An 18,346-nucleotide genomic window follows, 5' to 3' on the forward strand; every position below is an offset into this window, starting at 1 on the left:
CTGTGCAATCACTAATCTGCTTTCTGTGTCTGTCTGTGAGTGTGCTTACTCTGAGTGCTTTGTATAAATAGAGTCATAGAACATGGCCTTTTTTGTCTGGCTTCTTTCACCTAGCATCACGTTTTCAAAGTTCATCCATGTTGTAGCCTGTATCAGTACTTCATCCGTTTTAATAGTTGAGTAATGTTATATTAGATTTTGTTCACCCATTCATCAGTTAATGGAAATTAGAGTTGTTTCCACCTTTAGGCTATTGTGAACAATACTGCTCTGAACATGTGTGAACAATTTTTGTTTGAACACTTGTTCTTAATTCTTTTGGGTATATAACTAGGAGTGGAATTGCTGGGCCATATGGAAATTCTGTCTTTAACCTTTTGAGGAACTATTGAACTGTTTTCCACAGCAGCTGCTCTTTCCATGGGAAGTGTTAGAGGCAGGGTATAGTGGGAAGCACCAAGGGTTGGCTCCAGGAGGACTCTGCTCCTCTTTACTTCTAGAGAAGTTAAGAAAGGCAAGAGGTACCACATCAGGAGAGCATCATCAGGAATTAGGAAGACTTGGATTAATGGTCAGCAGAATGGCCTTGCTAAAGCGAGACTCATCCTTATCTAGGATGTGAAGCACCTAAAATTTGCACACTGCAAATGCTTCTCATCTGAACACCTTGAGATCCTTCTTATGAGACAGTGTGTTACTCAGCTCCCTGAGGGAAGGCCCAGGCCCATCCGGTAGACTATCCATCTCTTGAAATGGCAAACTGATCAAATTTTCAGATGACATCCAAATGGAAGGATTTTGAATCAGGATTTAGAATCAGGATTTTGAAAGATTGAAGCAAGCAGGAAAGATGAGTTAAAACCTAACCAGATGATATTTATTTGTGTGTGTGTGTGTATTTTTTTAATTTTGCAAATAACATCAGTGGGTCAGATGGGTCACCTGTAAAAAAAATCAGAAATTTTGTTTATATATATGTGTGTGTGTGTATTTATTTATGGCTGCACTGGGTCTTTGTTGCTGCATGTGGGCTTTGTCTAGTTGTGGTGGGGGGAGCTACTCTTCATTGTAGTGCGCGGGCTTCTTAATGCGTTGGCTTCTCTTGTGGACTGTGGGCTCTAGGCTCACGGGCTTCAGTGGTTGTGGCACATGGACTCAGTAGTTGTGGCTCACTTGCTGTAGAGCACCTGCTCAGTAGTTGTGGTGCATGGGCTTAGTTGCCCTGAAACATATGGGATCTTCCTGGATCAGGGATCAAACCCCCGTCCCCTGCACTCGCAGGCAGACTCTCAACCATTGGACCACCAGCAAAGCCCAGAGATTTCCTAGGCCAGTTAACACAACCAGTCCATCCTAAAGGAAATCAGTCCTGAATATTCATTGGAAGGACTGAGGCTGAAGCTGAAACTCCAATACTTTGGCCACCTGATGCGAAGAACTGACTCATTGGAAAAGACCCTGATGCCGGGAAATATGGAAGGCAGGAGAAGGGGACGACAGAGGATGAGATGGTTGGATAGCATCACCAACTCAATGGACATGAATTTGGAGTTTGAGTAAGCTCCGGGAGCTGGTGATGGACAGGGAGGCCTGGCGTGCTGCAGTCCATGGGGTCGCAAAGAGTTGGACACGACTGAGTGACTAAACTGAACTGAACCGAATATATATTTTAACCAGGGTTAATTTTAAGGATTTAGTTTTTCCTTCAGAGTAACAAAAGCTAGGAAGAATAAATGCCTGTTTAAGAAAAATCAACATGACAATAGCTGCTAGTGCTAGAGGCTACCCAGGTAGCCTGTTGAAGAATGCACTAAAAGTGCCTGGATTTATTTCCAACATCTCATAACAGATTAATATTAAAATTTCAGTAATCTTCTATATCGACAAACTCAAAAACCAGTGGTTACCAAATATTTTGCTTGATGTACTGATATCTTTCTTTCTTAGGAGCACTTTCGCCTCCAGGTGCCGTACCTAATGCAGTTCATGAATGGAGTGTGTACATGAGAGTGGGAGTAGGGGTAGAAAAAGTTCAATTTAGACACCAAATCAGAAACTGTATTATTCCAGAGTCAACTTCCACACCATTAATTTTTTAAAACTTCAAAATCCATCAAAATGCTTATATAATACTTTTTATCTTCAATATCATTAGAGCACCAAAGAACAAGACAATTACGTTCTAAAAATTACAAAAAAGTAAATCATAGAATTCCATTCAGTTTTTAACTATGTATAGTATTTATGAATCCACAAATTGCAGATGAAAAATAAGAAAAAGGTAATAAACATGATTTGTTTCTAACTGTGAAACATGTATTAGAAAATTCAAATCTGCTCTTGCAAAATCTTTTTCACCAGATTTTCTCTTGAGGGCCTGGGCATACTTACAGATTTTCAGATAAAGAATGCCTCATAAGACTTGAATTTTCACAACTGACTTGATTTTGACAGTCTCAGCTGATATCAAAGGACTTAACTCTTAGCCAGACCCAGAAAAAAATCTGCATGAAGTGACAGGAATATCTGTGTTCCAGTCCAGTTACAGTCACCACCGTTTGTAACCTTCACCTGATTTAAACTTAAATCTTTTGTCTTGCTTTGTTCTTTCAGCTTGCAAACAGCAGTAGGAGAAAGGGAGCTGGTAAATAAAACATCCAAGAATATTTTAATTTCCAAGTGTTGAAAGAAAGCTCATCTGAACATTACAGCAGGAATGATTTTAAAGTAATGTTTGCTGTTTGCAAACACAAACAAGTATTCTGTGTTGTGTGGTAGTGTTTGAACTTTAAGTTAACTGATTACTTAAAACTTTTCAGAACCATAAATTCCTATATCACAGATATGTCTACCCTAGCAAAGAGAAAAACAGGAGTTGTTCCATAACCCAGAGTAAAATGTAAATGCCTCATCTGGATAAGATGACATCTTCATGACCAACACTCATAAAATTCAAGTCAATGTGGGGCCATGGGAAGATTCTAAAACAACTCAACTGAGTCTCAGACAGTCCTCAGGTAGGAAATACCAAAATTGAAGTCTCTATTAATTTCAGGACAATCCATTTCAAACACTTTTTTCCTCTTAAAGTTACTTGCAGACTAGAATGGTAGTGTTTGGTAAATTATAAAAATAAGTGCAGATAAGGGCAGTCATCCCAATAAACAGCATTTTTGGAATGCTGGTAACAAATAATCACCTCTTTTAGATTATATGCCTCAAAGGAGATGTGAATGCATTTTGAGTTTTCCAAAGAACTGATTTCCATTTACAATCTAAAAGCCAATGGTAAAGATGAAAAGTTCCAAAGAAAAATGTTGAAAAGAGCATTACACCTTTCTGCTTCCCTAAGATGAATGTCGTATTAATTTAGCACAGGAAAATGGGTGAATATATGCACTTACTACATTTTACTGTTTCACAGTCTATCCTAAGCCTGTAGTAATAATTAGCATCATGATCAAGAACACTACTACTGTTTTAATTAATATGTGAACATCTCCCTACTATTATTATCAAGAATAGAAATGTTAGACTACAGACAGCCCAACCCGTTGCTCTCTCCAGTTTGACACAGAATGTTCCAGTAGGGATTGGTGGCTAAAACAGGAATTGTTTATGTATTTGAGGAACCATGACTATACTAAGAAGGTCAAATATGCAGTCACTAGCAAATCCACCTTCTTTCTGGGGGCGGGTAATGGATTAAGAAAAAAAACTCTGGAAGTTCAAGGCTTCAGTTGTGGATATTAGAGCTTAGACATTTTAAGAAATCTAGATTTTCTTGAAAAGTAAATATAAAACTAAAAGAACCTTACCTACATGGTTCATGTGGTACCTCTCATATAAACTTAAAACTTTTAATCTTGTTTTTAAGGAAATGCTTTGAAATTCCTTAAAATACAAATAATAGAAATCTAACCAGCAGCAAAAAGATACAAATTGTAGAGAAAAGATGGCAATTCTACTGAAAAGGAGCCCTACTTTTCTGTGTAAGGTGGCCAGCCCTGACTCAGCACAGATGGGACAATAATAGCTTAAATTGAATTCTCCTACTGCAGGATTATCCATTTCATTAGGGATTTAGACTCAGAGAGAGAGCTGTGCATTTTTGCTCATTCCTGTTCTCAAAATAATAATATCCTTTCCTCAAGCCAGTCAATTTTATTTAAAGTTTTCTATAGTTGAGACTGCTGTAAGCTATAATACCCAGCAGAATCTTTAGAAATGGCAAAGGTATATTACTTTTTACAGTGCAACCCCAATGATCTCCCCCTTTCTATCTCATTTTTATTTAACTTACAAGAACACATAAAAAATGTTAAATTTCCCTGTTATCCCTAGTCTGTGACCCATGTTAAATTGTATTTACCTCAGTGAAAAATGTTTCCACAACAATCATTTTTTGACATATAATTTTACATAATGAAGCATGAATGACTATTCACGATAAAAGTTTAAAAAAAACAACCCACACTAACATTGTTGCACTAATTGAGAATCTGCTATATAAAACAATAGAATTATTTCTAATATTTGCTTGAATTGGCCATTTTTCTTATGAAGAACACTCAGAGTCAAGAGTGGGCAGAGTGTGTGCATACAGGGAAAAGTTAATCTATGCCTGTCTTTATTATGATAATGGAGTACTTTAGTCTCAAGAAATGAAAGAGAATTGTATCCATCCCCAATTCCCCTTGTGATGGTGTTAGGGAATGTTCTCCTTTAGTGATCAAAATGAGAATGTGAAAGCTCTTTCTTTGTAAGCTATAAAGTAAAATTCATGTATAAGTTAGTATGTATCATTGTTGACCTAATGCTTATTTGTATCTGAGGCTAAAATGAAACACTTGGAGGTCGTTTCCTGTCTGATTCTTCCAAAGCAGATCCTGAGACTAGGATTTGGGTGCAGGAAGTAAACAGCGGAGGTGACCTCAGGGAGCATAAGTGAGGGAGTGGAGACTTTTGGACTGCGAGGGAGAAGTCAGCAAAAAAGTCCCTGGCACTTCCTAGATGCCCTGCACCACTGAGCTCACGCTGAAGGTGGTAGTGAAGCCCTGGGGCAGAGATGGAGAGAGACATGGGTGGTTGCTGGAGGTGAAGAGCTGTCAGCAGGAACAAGACTGTCTTTCCCAACAGCTGCAGATGACCCAGGCCCTGCCAGGGGGACATGGGGCAGGGCATTTGCAGTGTATGCTGAGAAGGCAACCGTCATACACAGGCTCAGAAGCAAAGTCAAGAGCAGGCTTCCGGAGTCTGATTTGTGCTGTCTATCTTGGTCCCAGGCTGATCATAAACACTTTGCATGGGTGAAGCATTCTAGGTGAAATTACCCTCAGTTTCTTTTAATACTGTGTATTGGTGCCGCTATTAGCTATTTTTAGATGTTGAGATTGAAGTGCTGTCCAGCCTCTGCTAGGTTTCATGAAATTTATTGATATGGTTTTGGAGGCAACACATTCTAGTACAATTTGTTTTAAGCCTGGATTCTCATTAGAATCATCCAAGGAGATTTGAAGGAAAATACTGGCCCCACCCCCATTTAAAATAAGGATCTCTAGATGTGGGGCCAAGGTCTTGGTGTGTGTGTGTGTGTGTGTGTGTGTGTGTGTGTAACCTCTCCAGATGATTTTTCTTTGCAATGAAAATTTAAATCACTTGGTAATGAAAAGAATGTAGCTTTGGAAAAACTTTGAAATCAGGTAGTCTTATGTAGAGAATGCAGCCACTCCACTAAGCAGCTGTATAGAATTCTGTGAGTAACATATCTTCTCTGGGCTCAGTTTCCTGATTTGTAAAACAGGGATACTATCTATCTCACAGACTTCTCTGAGAATTAAATGCATGCAAAAAAGCCTACTCTTGTGCCTGGCACACAGTTGGTGCTTAATAAATGTCAGTTCTCACCTTCCCTGTATTGTCAAACTTGCTCTGAAAAGTACTTCTGTGTCTCCATACACTGGAAAATGAAAATTAAGTTTTCACATGTAGATGGAGAAGGTGGAGAGCTGTAAGAACAAATGGAGGAGAGCAGGATTGGATTGTTACACTGTTAGAAGTTGAGGAAGGAGAATGTAGGAAAAGAACAAACAACTGACTGAAAATGGAAACAAGAAAACCACAAACCAGTTAAAATACAACTATACAATGGCTTCTTCTGGAACAGATTTAGGTTGGCATGAGAGCTAGTCCCTGCTAGGATAAGTGGATACTGTGGTGACAGGCCTTGCCCTCATAAGAGTGTCTGTGTGGAGTTGAAGTCCCAAGTGGAAATACCTTCAGAGTGCAGGTAAAATGTTTACCAGGAAGCATTTATAGTACTCTGTGCTGTGCTAAGTCACTTCAGTCATGTCTGACTCTTTGTGACTCCATGGATTGTAGCCCACCAGGCTCCTCTCTCCATGGGCTTCTCCAGGCAAGAATACTAGAGGGGATTGCCATGGCCTCATCCAGGGTTATAGCACTCTAGGTTAGGCTAAGTAGCCTCTTCTGGGTTTCTTGGGTTACTTTTAAATTAGCATTCTGTATTGTATTCAGAGTAACTATTTGTGTGTTGACTAGAAGACTCAATTTCTTTGAGGCAGGGCTGTGTTCTTTCATTGACAATACTTGGTAAACAATTGAATTCAACCATTATCAAACTAAGTGAAAACAGAGCCCAGAAAAACATGTCAAACTTTGAGATTGTCTCTCGCAACAAGTGGTAGCCTTAATGCCTTCCCCTTTGTTTCAAGAATGCTGAGTTTGTCCAAGTAGAGAAGAGTTTAAGGAGAGACAAAGTGTGCACCTGTTTTGCTTCCATAAACAATATCTGTCTTAAAATGGTGACAGTATTGCATAAGAAGGCAGAGCAAAGAGTTACAAATAAATGGAGCTGAGACTCTTACTACTGAACTTTATTAGTTGTGTGAGCCAGTTCTGCGTTGGGGTTTCTGTATCTCGAAAGCCAAAGTTTCCAAGAAAATATGGTTGTTTTGGGTAAAGACAGGATCGAAAGGCAATCTTTTGACCCTCTGCTCAGCCAAATAAGAAAGAGCCTTGGGCAAAGAGTTGGGCATGACTGAGCAACTAACGCTTTCACTTTGGGCCTGGAACACTTCCTTACCAAGAGGTTAAGAGCCCACACAGCCCATACTGGTCTTTCTGTCTTGTATGGAGTATCTTTCCCTGTTTTATGCTCACAGAGTGTTGATGGTGCCTAAGTATGTATGCTAACAGCCCACAGGCAGGCGCCCAGCTTTCAATATTTCAGATTCCACAGGGAGAGGTCAGGGTCCTTCTGTTGCAGCACAAGACGGGTGTGCATAGACCATTGCTCTGTGTTGGCTGCTCTGGGGCCTGCTGGCCACAAGGAGCTGAAACCCACTACTGAAGCTGATCTTGCTCTGTTTTTCCTCTCTATGTAAGTAAAGCATCATTCCATCTGGTGCTTGACTGTGTTGTGTTTTCCTTGGCAACTCCAACCCAACACACAGTAGGTAGAAGTGTTCGGAGTCCTCCTCTAGAGTTGGTAGCCAGTACATGGTGTTCAGCCTGACAATCACATTTATGCAAAAGTATAGTGAATGCCTTATCTTTAGATAAGCAGAATGACAACTAAATTTCTTAGCATCAGTAGTTGTATATAGTTGGAACTTTTCAAAACATATGGTATAGCAAACCAAGGACTTTAGGTTAAAAGGGATTTATTGGCAGGATCTTGGGATAATTTATTGCGCACTGTGTCTCAGTGGGGCAGTGATGTGATTGGTGGAAAGAGGCCCATAACACAGTTAAAGGAATGTGTTTTCTCTGTTATCAAAAGATACAAAGACAGCTGCACCCAGCAACCTCACAAAGCAGGAGTCAATGTGGCTTGCATCCTTATTCGTCCAGGATCCCTTTAAGGACAGTGAACACAGACTGAGAACTTTGCTCTTCTCTACCCTTGAGGTCTTTTTACTCTCTTAGCCCCTTTCGGTCATACTGGGGAGAACCTGCTCTCTGCTTGCCTGCTCACTGTATATGAGAAGTAAGACACAGAGATATAAGCAGATAGAAGGTATAAGAAGTAGGCACACCCCTTATTTGCCATGAGACTGGTGACATTAAAGGTTAGTTTACCACAAGTTTCTAGGTCTGAGCCTTCAGAGCTGCCTGAGGTCCATTCCATACTTCTAGAATAGAGACTGAATGAACAAACCAAACTCTTAGGGAAGCAAGAAGATGGGAACCTCAGGGACAAGATTGGAACCCCCTCTCCTCAAGATTCTGACTCCCTGCCCATATCAACCAGGATGTTGAAACTCTTGATTGATGGCAGATCAAGGGCTCACATTCTCCCGGCAGTTTCATTCCCTTAGGACAGTTTTGAAAATGTCCAGGGAAGGCCTCTGACAGAGCAAACTTGGATCGTGTATCCTCTCCTATGAATTGAGTTGTCTTAGCTCAAGCAGCTATAACAGAATATTATATATTGGGTGGCTTAAGCAACATTTATTTCTCAGAATTCTAAAGGGTGGGAGTTCTGATTAGGGTGCCATCATGGTTGAGTTCTGATGAGAGCCTTCTTTCTGCTTTACAGTTGCTGAGTGCCAAAGAATTGATGCTTTTGAACTGTGGTGTTGGAGAAGACTCTTGAGAGTCCCTTGGACTGCAAGGAGATCCAACCAGTCCATTCTGAAGGAAATCAGCCCTGGGATTTCTTTGGAAGGAATGATGCTAAAGCTGAAACTCCAGTACTTTGGCCACCTCATGCGAAGAGTTGACTCATTGGAAAAGACTCTGATGCTGGGAGGGATTGGGGGCAGGAGGAGAAGGGAACGACAGAGAATGAGATGGCTGGATGGCATCACCGACTCGATGGATGTGAGTCTGAGTGGACTCCGGGAGTTGGTGATGGACAGGGAGGCCTGGCGTGCTGCGATTCATGGGGTCGCAAAGAGTCGGACACGACTGAGCGACTGAACTGAACTGAACCTTCTTACTTAGCACAGAGCAGAGAGAAGAAGCAAGCTCTCTCTATTATGAGAGCACTAATCCCATTTATGAGGGCTCCACCTCATGACTTAATCACTTCTGAAAGAAATTCTCTGCCTCCTAAAGCCCATGCATTCAAGGTTAGGGTTCCAACATATGATTTTGGGCAGACACAAACATTCAGTCCATAACATGGGGTAAAGAGGTGGAGTGATGGGAGTTAGGAGGAGGGTACTAGTAGCACCATTACAGTCACACTGTTGGACCAGTGAAGATGAGTTCTCCAAAAGAAAGAATGAATCGTTCTCACAAGGTGCAGTGATGGCCACATAAGGTAAGTAGATGCCACCATAACAGTAAACCTTCAAAATCCAAATAACCTTTGCTGCTAATGCCACTAACTGACCCTGTTCGGGAAGAGATATCATCCTCAAGGGCCTTGTCTTTTAAAGAATGGTGCCCAACAGGGTTGTTTTTCTAATCATGTTTAATCATGACAAATATTGCTGTGTTCCTGTCCCTTCATGAAAATACTAAAGGACAGAGGGTGACTGTGGTTCTATTTCTATGACATGGCTAAAACAGGCACATTCGTAGAGACATGAGGAAGATTAGAGGTTGCCAGGACCTGGAGAGAGGTGGTAGTGAGAGTTAAAGAGAGTTTCTTTTTGAGATGATGCAGATATTCTAAAATTATGATGATGGTTGCATAACTTTGTAGATATAGTAAAAACCATTGGATTGTACACTTCAAATGGATGAATTATATGGTATGTGTATTATATCTAAATGAAGCTGTTAAAAAAAATAGAAGACTAAGTGGTTTCCTTGGAAAGAAGTTTAGAAGCTGGCAAAATAAGAAAAGCAGATGGACACCCCTGCAGCAAACCAGACCCACAACAGAAGACAGTGGGTGGGGACAAGGTCATGATTTAACTTGGAGCTGCAGCAGCTGGAGCTCCTGGGAACTCATTAGAAATGCGAATTTTGGGGCTTCACTGGTGGTATAGTGGTTAAGAATCTGCCTGCCAATGCAGGGGACATGGGTTAGATTCCTGGTCCATGAAGACTCCAAATGTCGCCAAGCAACTAAGCCTGCGTGCCACAACTACTGCAGCCTGAGCACCCTAGGGCCTGCGCTCCACAACGAGAAGCCACTGCAGTGAGAAACCCATGCCCTACAAGCAAAAGTCACCCCCCACTCGCTCGCTGCAACTAGAGAAAGCCCGCATGCAGCAACAGAGACCCAGCACAGCCAAAAATAAATAAATAAATCTTGGGGCTGGTGCACTGGGACGACCCAGAGGGATGGTGTGGGGAGGGAGGAGGGAGGAGGGTTCAGGATGGGGAACACATGTATACCTGTGGCGGATTCATTTTGATATTTGGCAAAACTAATACAATTATGTAAAGTTTAAAAATAAAATAAAAATTAAAAACAAAACAAAAAACAAACAAAAAAAAAAATAAATCTTTAAAAAAAGAAATGTGGGTCCTACCCCAAGCTACCAAATCCGAATCCCTGGGCATCACTAAAGCTGAGGAGGTATTAATTTAACTCATTGTTGCCTTTAATAAACGAGAACTCCTTCCCTAAACAGTGTGCAAGGTGCTTTCCAAACTGCAGGCCAAACAAGATATAAAAGCAGCATTAACGCATTAAAAAAAAATGTTACTTGGGCAATGGAACCTTAATTCTGTGTTTTGAAGATAACGATACCAACATAGCAGGGCTTATTAGCAGCCAGCAGTTATTTGCAGAGAAGGTAGTTATTTGCTGAAAGCTACTGAAGCAGTTAACCAGCCTGATGTGCCTTGAAGCTGCAAGTATTTTCTCCATGACCTGCTGGAGAGATACCTCTATCATTTTTCTCCAGTGAAGATGCTGAAATTGGTGTGAATGCAATGAAACCTGAGATCCAGGTGGAAATTCAGAGATAGTTTTGTCATCTTGAAAGCCAATTACTTGCTCCAATGCCACATTTCCAGATCCAAGGTTTGAAGACAAATTTATCTCCTGTGATCATGTGAAGCATTGTAAGTGCTGAACACATATTAGAAATAAAAAACCAGAGCAAGAAAAACAATCTTAAGGCAGCTCCTGAAAATATTCAGAAATTATCTTCTTTAAATCCTGCACAAAGCTCAGTTGGTTGAGCCTGCTTCAGTGAAATTGCACTGTCACCATCGACCTAACCTTGGACTTCAAGAGGTACATTTTGACCTTGGTCAGTTACTATTAGGAAAGAAACTTAATAAATCGGTGACGGCATCACTAGGGGCAGAATTCCATGCAGGTGGTGCTGGCCAAAAACATGGTGTACCTGTTCTGACCTCACTTGAAAGTGAATATCCCTTTGGTACAAAATTACTAACGATGGTGCAGTGGTTGAAAGAGCAGGCCAGCAGCTGTCTGAGCCCAAATGTTTCTATAGCTACAGTAAACCATTGTACTTAAAAAAATGACTATAACTTTTAATAATACTATTTTAATATTGTAAAATCAAATTTTATGTATGGAATTTCATCCTAGGATAGAATATTTGGTTCTGGCCTTGCTTGGGCCATTGGACATGTGAATGAACTGTGTTTTTGGTGCATCCCAGCTTTAGAGTGGACAAAAGTTAAAATTAACATTCAATATCCTGGTTCTTAAAGCAATTGCTTGGCCTCCTCTGCAGCTCCATATCAGCTTGTGTCCTTGTTAAATTTTCTTCTCCTTCCCATTTTCTGCTTCATTCCTCTCAGAAGACAAATATAAATTCCTTTCATTTTCTTAAGGGAACAATTTGGCCCTCTCCCACCTCTGCCTTCAAATTCAGCTAGGGCCTTTCTTCCTATTGTTAAGGTCTTATAGTAAGTACTGAAACCTAGAGCAGCACCTTGTCCAGACCCTTATGTAAATAAAAATGCATATGAGCAAATATATATATATATACATATATACACACTATGTATAATATACATGATATGCAAATAATGCAAGATACTAAATATTCAACTAAATAAAATTCCAGTGGGTGGAAATCAGGGGTGCATGGGAACTCTCTATGCTATCTTTACAATTTTTCTGCAAATCTAAATTTATTCCCAAAATTTAAAAAATATTTTAATAATGGATGAAAGAGTAATATGTTGGAGAAACAAAACAATCCTGCCAGCAAGACCTCCTCCATATCAATTTTAGAAGAGAGAAAACACATGATGCAGGTGGTCCATGCAAGAGACTACAAGTTAGGACAAAGTCTCATGTAATTTATAGAGCAGAGCATAAGAAAGAGCAATGACTTCTTTGATCTCCTGGAAAGACAAAGGACTGTGCCTTCTGAAAGTCTCCTACCAACCCCTTAGCTAATTCCAGAGGTACACGTGTATTTACAATTCTCTTTGCTCCTGGCCTTGGAGATAACTCTGTTGTAAAGACTGGAGACTGGGCTTAACCTGTAGAGAGATTTATCTCTATTCCAAAGTTTAGAATGAGGGCTCAGATTCATTCTGTCCCTATGTTTTAGGAAGTACTCTTAAGAAAAGGCGTGGGTAGGAGAATGGTCTCTTTGCCCACTGCAAGCAGAGAAATTGATTTTATTTGCTCTCACAGTATCCTGGGTGGAAGACATGCAGCAAGGAGGACTGATAGGCTGCTGGTGAAGATGTAAATTGGTAAACCCCTTTGGAAAACATTGACCATGCCAAAGGAATCACAACAAACTGTAGAAAATTCTTAGATGGGAATAACTGACCACTTGACCTGCCTCCTGAGCAATCTGTATGCAGGTCAAGAAGCAACAGTTAGAACTGGACATGGAACAACAGACTGGTTCCAAATAGGGAAAGGAGTACGTCAAGACTGTATATTGTCACCCTGCTTATTTAACTTATATGCAGAGTACATCATGAGAAATGCTGGGCTGGAAGAAGCACAAGCTGGAGTCAAGATTTCCAGGAGAAATATCAATAACCTCAGATATGCAGATGACACCACCCTTATGGCAGAAAGTGAAGAACAACTAATAAGCCTCTTGAAAGTGAAAGAGGAGAGTGAAAAAGTTGGCTTAAAGCTCAACATTCAGAAAACTAAGATCATGGCATCCAGTCCCATCACTTCATGGCAAATAGATGGGGAAACAGTGGAAACAGTGACAGACTTTATTTGGTGGGGGGTGGGGGCTCCAAAATCACTGCAGATGGTGACTGCAGCTATGAAATTAAAAGACGCTTGCTCCTTGGAAGAAAAGTTATGGCCAACCTAGACAGCTTATTAAAAAACAGAGACAATACTTTGCCAACAAAGGTCCATCTAGTCAGAGCTATGGTTTTTCCAGTAGTCATGTATGGATGTGAGAGTTAGACTGTAAAGAAAGCTGAGCACGGAAGAATTGATGCTTTTGAACTGTGGTGTTGGAGAAGACTCTTGAGAGTCCCTTGGACTGCGAGGAGATCCAACCAGTCCATCCTAAAAGAAATTAGTCCTGAATATTCATTGGAAGGACTGATGCTGAAGCTGAAACTCCAATACTTTGGTCACCTGATGTGAAGAATTGACTCATTGGAAAAGACCCTGATGCTGGGAAAGATTGAAGGTGGGAGAAGGGCATGACAGAGGATGAGATGGTTGGATGGCTCAATGGACATGAGTTTGAGTAAACTCCGGGAGTTGATGATGGACAGGGAGGCCTGCATGCTGCAGTCCATGGGGTTGCAAAGAGTCAGACATGACTGAACAATTGAACTGAACTGAGAAAAGAGAGGATGCACCTGCCCTAGGAAACCCTGGTCTCTTTGTACCAGGAGACATAAAGAATAAAATGGCCACCACAGCATTATTCAAAATAGCAGCAAACTGAAAACAACCTAATAGTCCACTGACCAGAATGATGAATAAGTAAATGCTAGTATATTCAATAATAGAATGTGGTGGAGCCAGTGATCATGATTGAACTAGAATTTCACCCATCAACATGGCTGTCTCACAAATACACTAATGAGTAAAAGAAGTCACAGAATATAGAATATATAAAGTATGAAAACACAGATATAACATTCAGAAGCAACAACTTTAAATGAATACTCTTTAGGGATAGATATATATGTTATAAAATTATTAAGAAAAGCAAGGAAGTAGTAAAAAAGGAATACATAGTTAACAAAAGTCTGTATCCCTTTCACTTCTGGAGTGAAAGGGATACAGATAGGGGCCTTGAAAACATCGGTAACATAATTTTTAGATTGAGCAGTGGATACATAGATATTTATTTTATTATTCTGTATACATTATGCAGGTAATATAATCTTTTAAAGTATGAAGTAGCTTGTGATAGATTATTTGCTTTAATGGATGGTAGGAACAATAAAAGCTAAGGGAGAGGTTAGTGCTGGCAGGATTTCCAGAGCAGAACCCTTCAGGAGGAGCCAGCTTCAGTTGGGCCTCTGAAAGGAAAAGTGAAGTGAAAGTGAAAGTCACTCAGTCCTGTCCGACTCCATGGAATTCTCCAGGCCAGAATACTGGAGTGGATAGCTGTTCCCTTCTCCAGGGGATCTTCCCAACCCAGGGATCAAACCCAGGTCTCCTGCATTGCAGGTGGATTCTTTACCAGCTGAGCCACGAGGAAAGCCCTTTGAAAGGAGGAATAGTTTTTTTCACATGGTTTTTCAAACTTGGAATGAATGTTAGAGTTCACTTGCCCCACCCCTTCGTTTTTGGTAATGAAGAAATAGAAATACAGGGAAGCATCTTTTAAAAAACTCAATATATCTTTACACTGTCAGACCAGTTGCAAGGTGGAAAAATCTGAGTGAAAAGCTCTCTTGAGAAGAGCATTTTAGGAGTTGAACACCATAGCCTTACGAATGTCAGGCTGTGGTTCCCTTTTTTTTTTTCTCGGTTTTTCACACTTCTCTGCTCAGTATTGCTACCAGCCCCATTCAGGGGCCCCCCTGAGTGGGTAGTTTAGCTATTATTAGTCAGGTGCGGCTATGAGTGAATGGGTAACTCAACTTCCTCTTTTGCCCCCTGGCAGGTGCTGCCTGGGGCCTTTGCTTGGGGCCTATGAGATTACATCTGGGATAGGAGCAGCACCAGAAGAACGTCCTGTCCACAGCCTCCTGGAGTCCTAAGTCATCATCCCCACACATCCAGAGAGTGCCAAGTGCCAGCAATGTTATGTATTAATATTATTCACTTCAACTTTAAAAAGCTACCTCATTTCATCATAGACTCACACAACTACTCAGTAACAGAATTTATAATTCCCTCTCCCACGCCTGCGAGTTGTTTTTTTTTTCCCCATTAAAGAGGAAGTAGAGATTCAGAAGTTAACTTGTCAAAGTTCACACCTTCAAAAATGACTGTCAAGTTTCAACTCAGAGCTGCTTGGATCCAAAGTAAGTGCTGTTTTCACTATGACCTGCTGTGAAATATATTATTATTATTTATTATTTTTTAACAACAATAACAAAAACAACAAAGTGACTTATTTGTAACACAGCCCAGTTCTCATCACTTCAATACAGCATTGGAATAGAAAAGAGTCACAGTAACTATTTAATCCTATTTTTCCCCTGTCATGAATTGGCAATTTATTTATGATTTTAGTATTTCACTGGGAATAAGTTTGCCAAATTAAATACTATGCAACATTTGGGACATATTTGTACAAAAAATTACTCATTGTTATCTGAAATTCAAATTTAACTGGGCATCTTTTTTTAAATTGATTTATTTTAATTGGAGGATAATTACTTTACAGTATTGTGATGGTTCCTGCCTTACATCAACATGAATTGGCCACAGGTATACATGCGTCCCCTCAGCTTGAAACCCCTTCCCTCCTCCCTGCTGGCATCTTCTATTTTTAATTGCTAAATCCGGCAACCCTAACAGAAAACCTTTGAGGAGTGTTATTTCTAGTGAGGTTCTCCTCTTCATGAGGTAAGGAGAAACACATGGGATGGAAATGGCAGCCCACTCCAGTGTTCTTGCCTGGAGAATCCCAGGGATGGGGGAGCCTGGTGGGCTGCCGTCTCAGGGGTCACACAGAGTTGGACACGACTGAAGAGACTTAGCAGCAGCAGCAGCAGCAAATAGGTTAAGTAAGTCTTCTTGAGTCTTAACTGGGGGTGATTTTGCTCCCTCCCAACATTTAGCAATGAGTGGAGATATATTCGGTTGTCCTAGCTGAGGGAGGGCTTACCTTGGCACTGAGTGGTAAAAGCCAGGGATGTTGTTAAATATCCGACACTGCACAGGACAGCCCCACAACAAAGAATTATCTAGTCCAAAATGCAAGTAGTACCAAGGTTGAGAGGGTTTCCCTGATAGCTCAGTTGGTAAAGAATCTGCCTGCAATTCAGGAGACACTGGTTCCATCTGTGGGTAGAGAAGATCCCCCGGCGAAGGACTAGGTTACCCACTCCAGTATTCTTGGACTTCCCTTGTGGCTCAGCTGGTAAAGAATCCGCCTGCAATGTGGGAGACCTGGGTCAACCCTGGGTTGGGAAGATCCCCTGGAGAAGGGAAAGGCTACCCACTCCAGTATTTTGGCCTGGAGAATTCCATGGACTGTATAGTCCATGGGGTTGCAAAGAGTCAGACAGGATTGAGCGACTTTCACTTTCACCAAGGTTGAGAAACCTTGCCTTATAGAATCACTCATCTAAGATAGTATAAACCCAAGAAAATTATATATGTGTATTTTAAATCCCTTTAAGGCTACCAATATATTTCCAAATAGGGCTTGGCCTTCTTCCATTTCTCAGAAAAATAATGCCAAAGCTGTTTGTTTATCTGAACCAGTTAACTCATAACTATGGATGGTGGTGGCAGCAGGGGCAGATCCAACTTTTTACATATCATTACAATAAACTTTTGATATCAGATTTGTACTCTTAATTATGTTCTTTGAATAATGATTTTTAAATAGTTTTACTGTTCTTTTTACAAATAGAATAATTCATGTGAACAATAAACAAATCCAATTGTAAACTATAGAAATGTAGAAGTATGTGATGGTAGATGAATTTTCACTAGAAAACTCAAATTTTTAATAATTTTAAGGAACAGTGACACATGTTATTTGTTAACAAAATTTTTAATTAACCTTTAAGATTAAACCCGTGTGCTGGAAACTAAGGGGAGATACAAGAAGCATAAAAGAGCTATGCCTCTTGGAACTTTCTATCTGATCTGTAAGAGAAAACATTTCTCAAACCAGCAAGTATTAATAGCATGTGAGTCAGTTTATGTTTAAGTACACTAAGACTGCAAGGAGATCCAACCAGTCCATTCTGAAGGAGATCAGCCCTGGGATTTCTTTGGAAGGAATGATGCTAAAGCTGAAACTCCAGTACTTTGGCCACCTCATGCGAAGGGTTGACTCATTGGAAAAGACTCTGATGCTGGGAGGGATTGGGGGCAGGAGGAGAAGGGGATGACAGAGGATGAGATGGCTGGATGGCATCACCGACTCGATGGACGTGAGTCTGAGTGAACTCCGGGAGTTGGTGATGGACAGGGAGGCCTGGAGTGCTGCGATTCATGGGGTCGCAAAGAGTCGGACACAACTGAGCGACTGAACTGAACTGAACTGAACACTAAGTCTTTCAGAACTGCTTTCAGGGTGCGATCAATGTAAGCTAGAGTTTTCAGGGACGAGGCAGGATTTTCGAGCAGCTAACAATTTTGACCCATTCTTTTCTCTTAAAGCTGGTAAATATCATGGACTCACTTCTCTTGCCCAATCCCAACTCCAAAATACACACACAATTATGTATACAATATCTAAGTTTTCACTAATCCCCCTGAAACCTATGCTCCAAAGATGTCCACAGCCTTGGTGAAAAAGCTCTGTTCTGCTAGAGAATTAGATCTGATTAGACCAATGAGGAAAATAATAGTTTTCTAAGGGCAAGGAAGCAGACCCAAATGGCCAAGCACCTCCTATACAATCTGGTACATATTGAGTAACATTCTTGATTTGTACTAGGGGTGGAGTTAGAAATGAAGTGGTCCTCAGAAACAGTCTCCGTATTTGTTTGAAATAGATGACGGTCAAAACTGGTTGGGTATTGGCAGTTTCATGCAGTTCAACCTGGTATATGCTGTACATAATGAAATGCACTCTAATCCAATCTGTACTTCAAGTCAGTAAGAGCTTTGAAAGTGAAAGTGAAGTTGCTCAGTCGCATCCAACTCTTTGCGACCCCATGAACTGTAGCCTACCAGGATCCTCTGTCCATGGGATCTTTCAGGCAAGAGTACCAGAGTCGGTTGCTATTTCCTTCTCCAAGGGATCTTCCTGATCCAGGGATCAAACCTGGGTCTCCCGCATTGTAGGCAGATGCTTTGGTTGGTCCCAAAGTTGGAGTTGCTGTGGCTGTTGGTCCTGGGGTA

General features: G+C 40.8%; 1 protein-coding gene and 1 long non-coding RNA gene across 4 annotated transcripts in view; one reads left to right on the plus strand and one right to left on the minus strand.

The window, feature by feature from the left end:
* AP1S2 (adaptor related protein complex 1 subunit sigma 2) overlaps nt 1-18,346 on the minus strand; it is a 157,763-nt gene that overhangs the window by 50,597 nt on the left and 88,820 nt on the right. The window lies entirely within an intron of this gene.
* The window catches only part of LOC129640441 (uncharacterized), a 227,622-nt gene continuing 224,294 nt past the window's right edge, over nt 15,019-18,346 (plus strand). For 2 of the 3 annotated variants that reach the window (XR_008708812.1, XR_008708810.1), the window contains exon 1: nt 15,019-15,339. This is a non-coding gene — a long non-coding RNA (uncharacterized LOC129640441). Of the gene's footprint in view, nt 15,340-15,934; nt 16,048-18,346 lie in introns of those variants that run through there. The other variant, XR_008708811.1, reaches the window with a different exon arrangement.

The sequence above is a fragment of the Bubalus kerabau genome, chromosome X, assembly GCF_029407905.1.
Source record: "Bubalus kerabau isolate K-KA32 ecotype Philippines breed swamp buffalo chromosome X, PCC_UOA_SB_1v2, whole genome shotgun sequence".
Classification (NCBI taxonomy): Eukaryota; Metazoa; Chordata; class Mammalia; order Artiodactyla; family Bovidae; genus Bubalus; species Bubalus kerabau.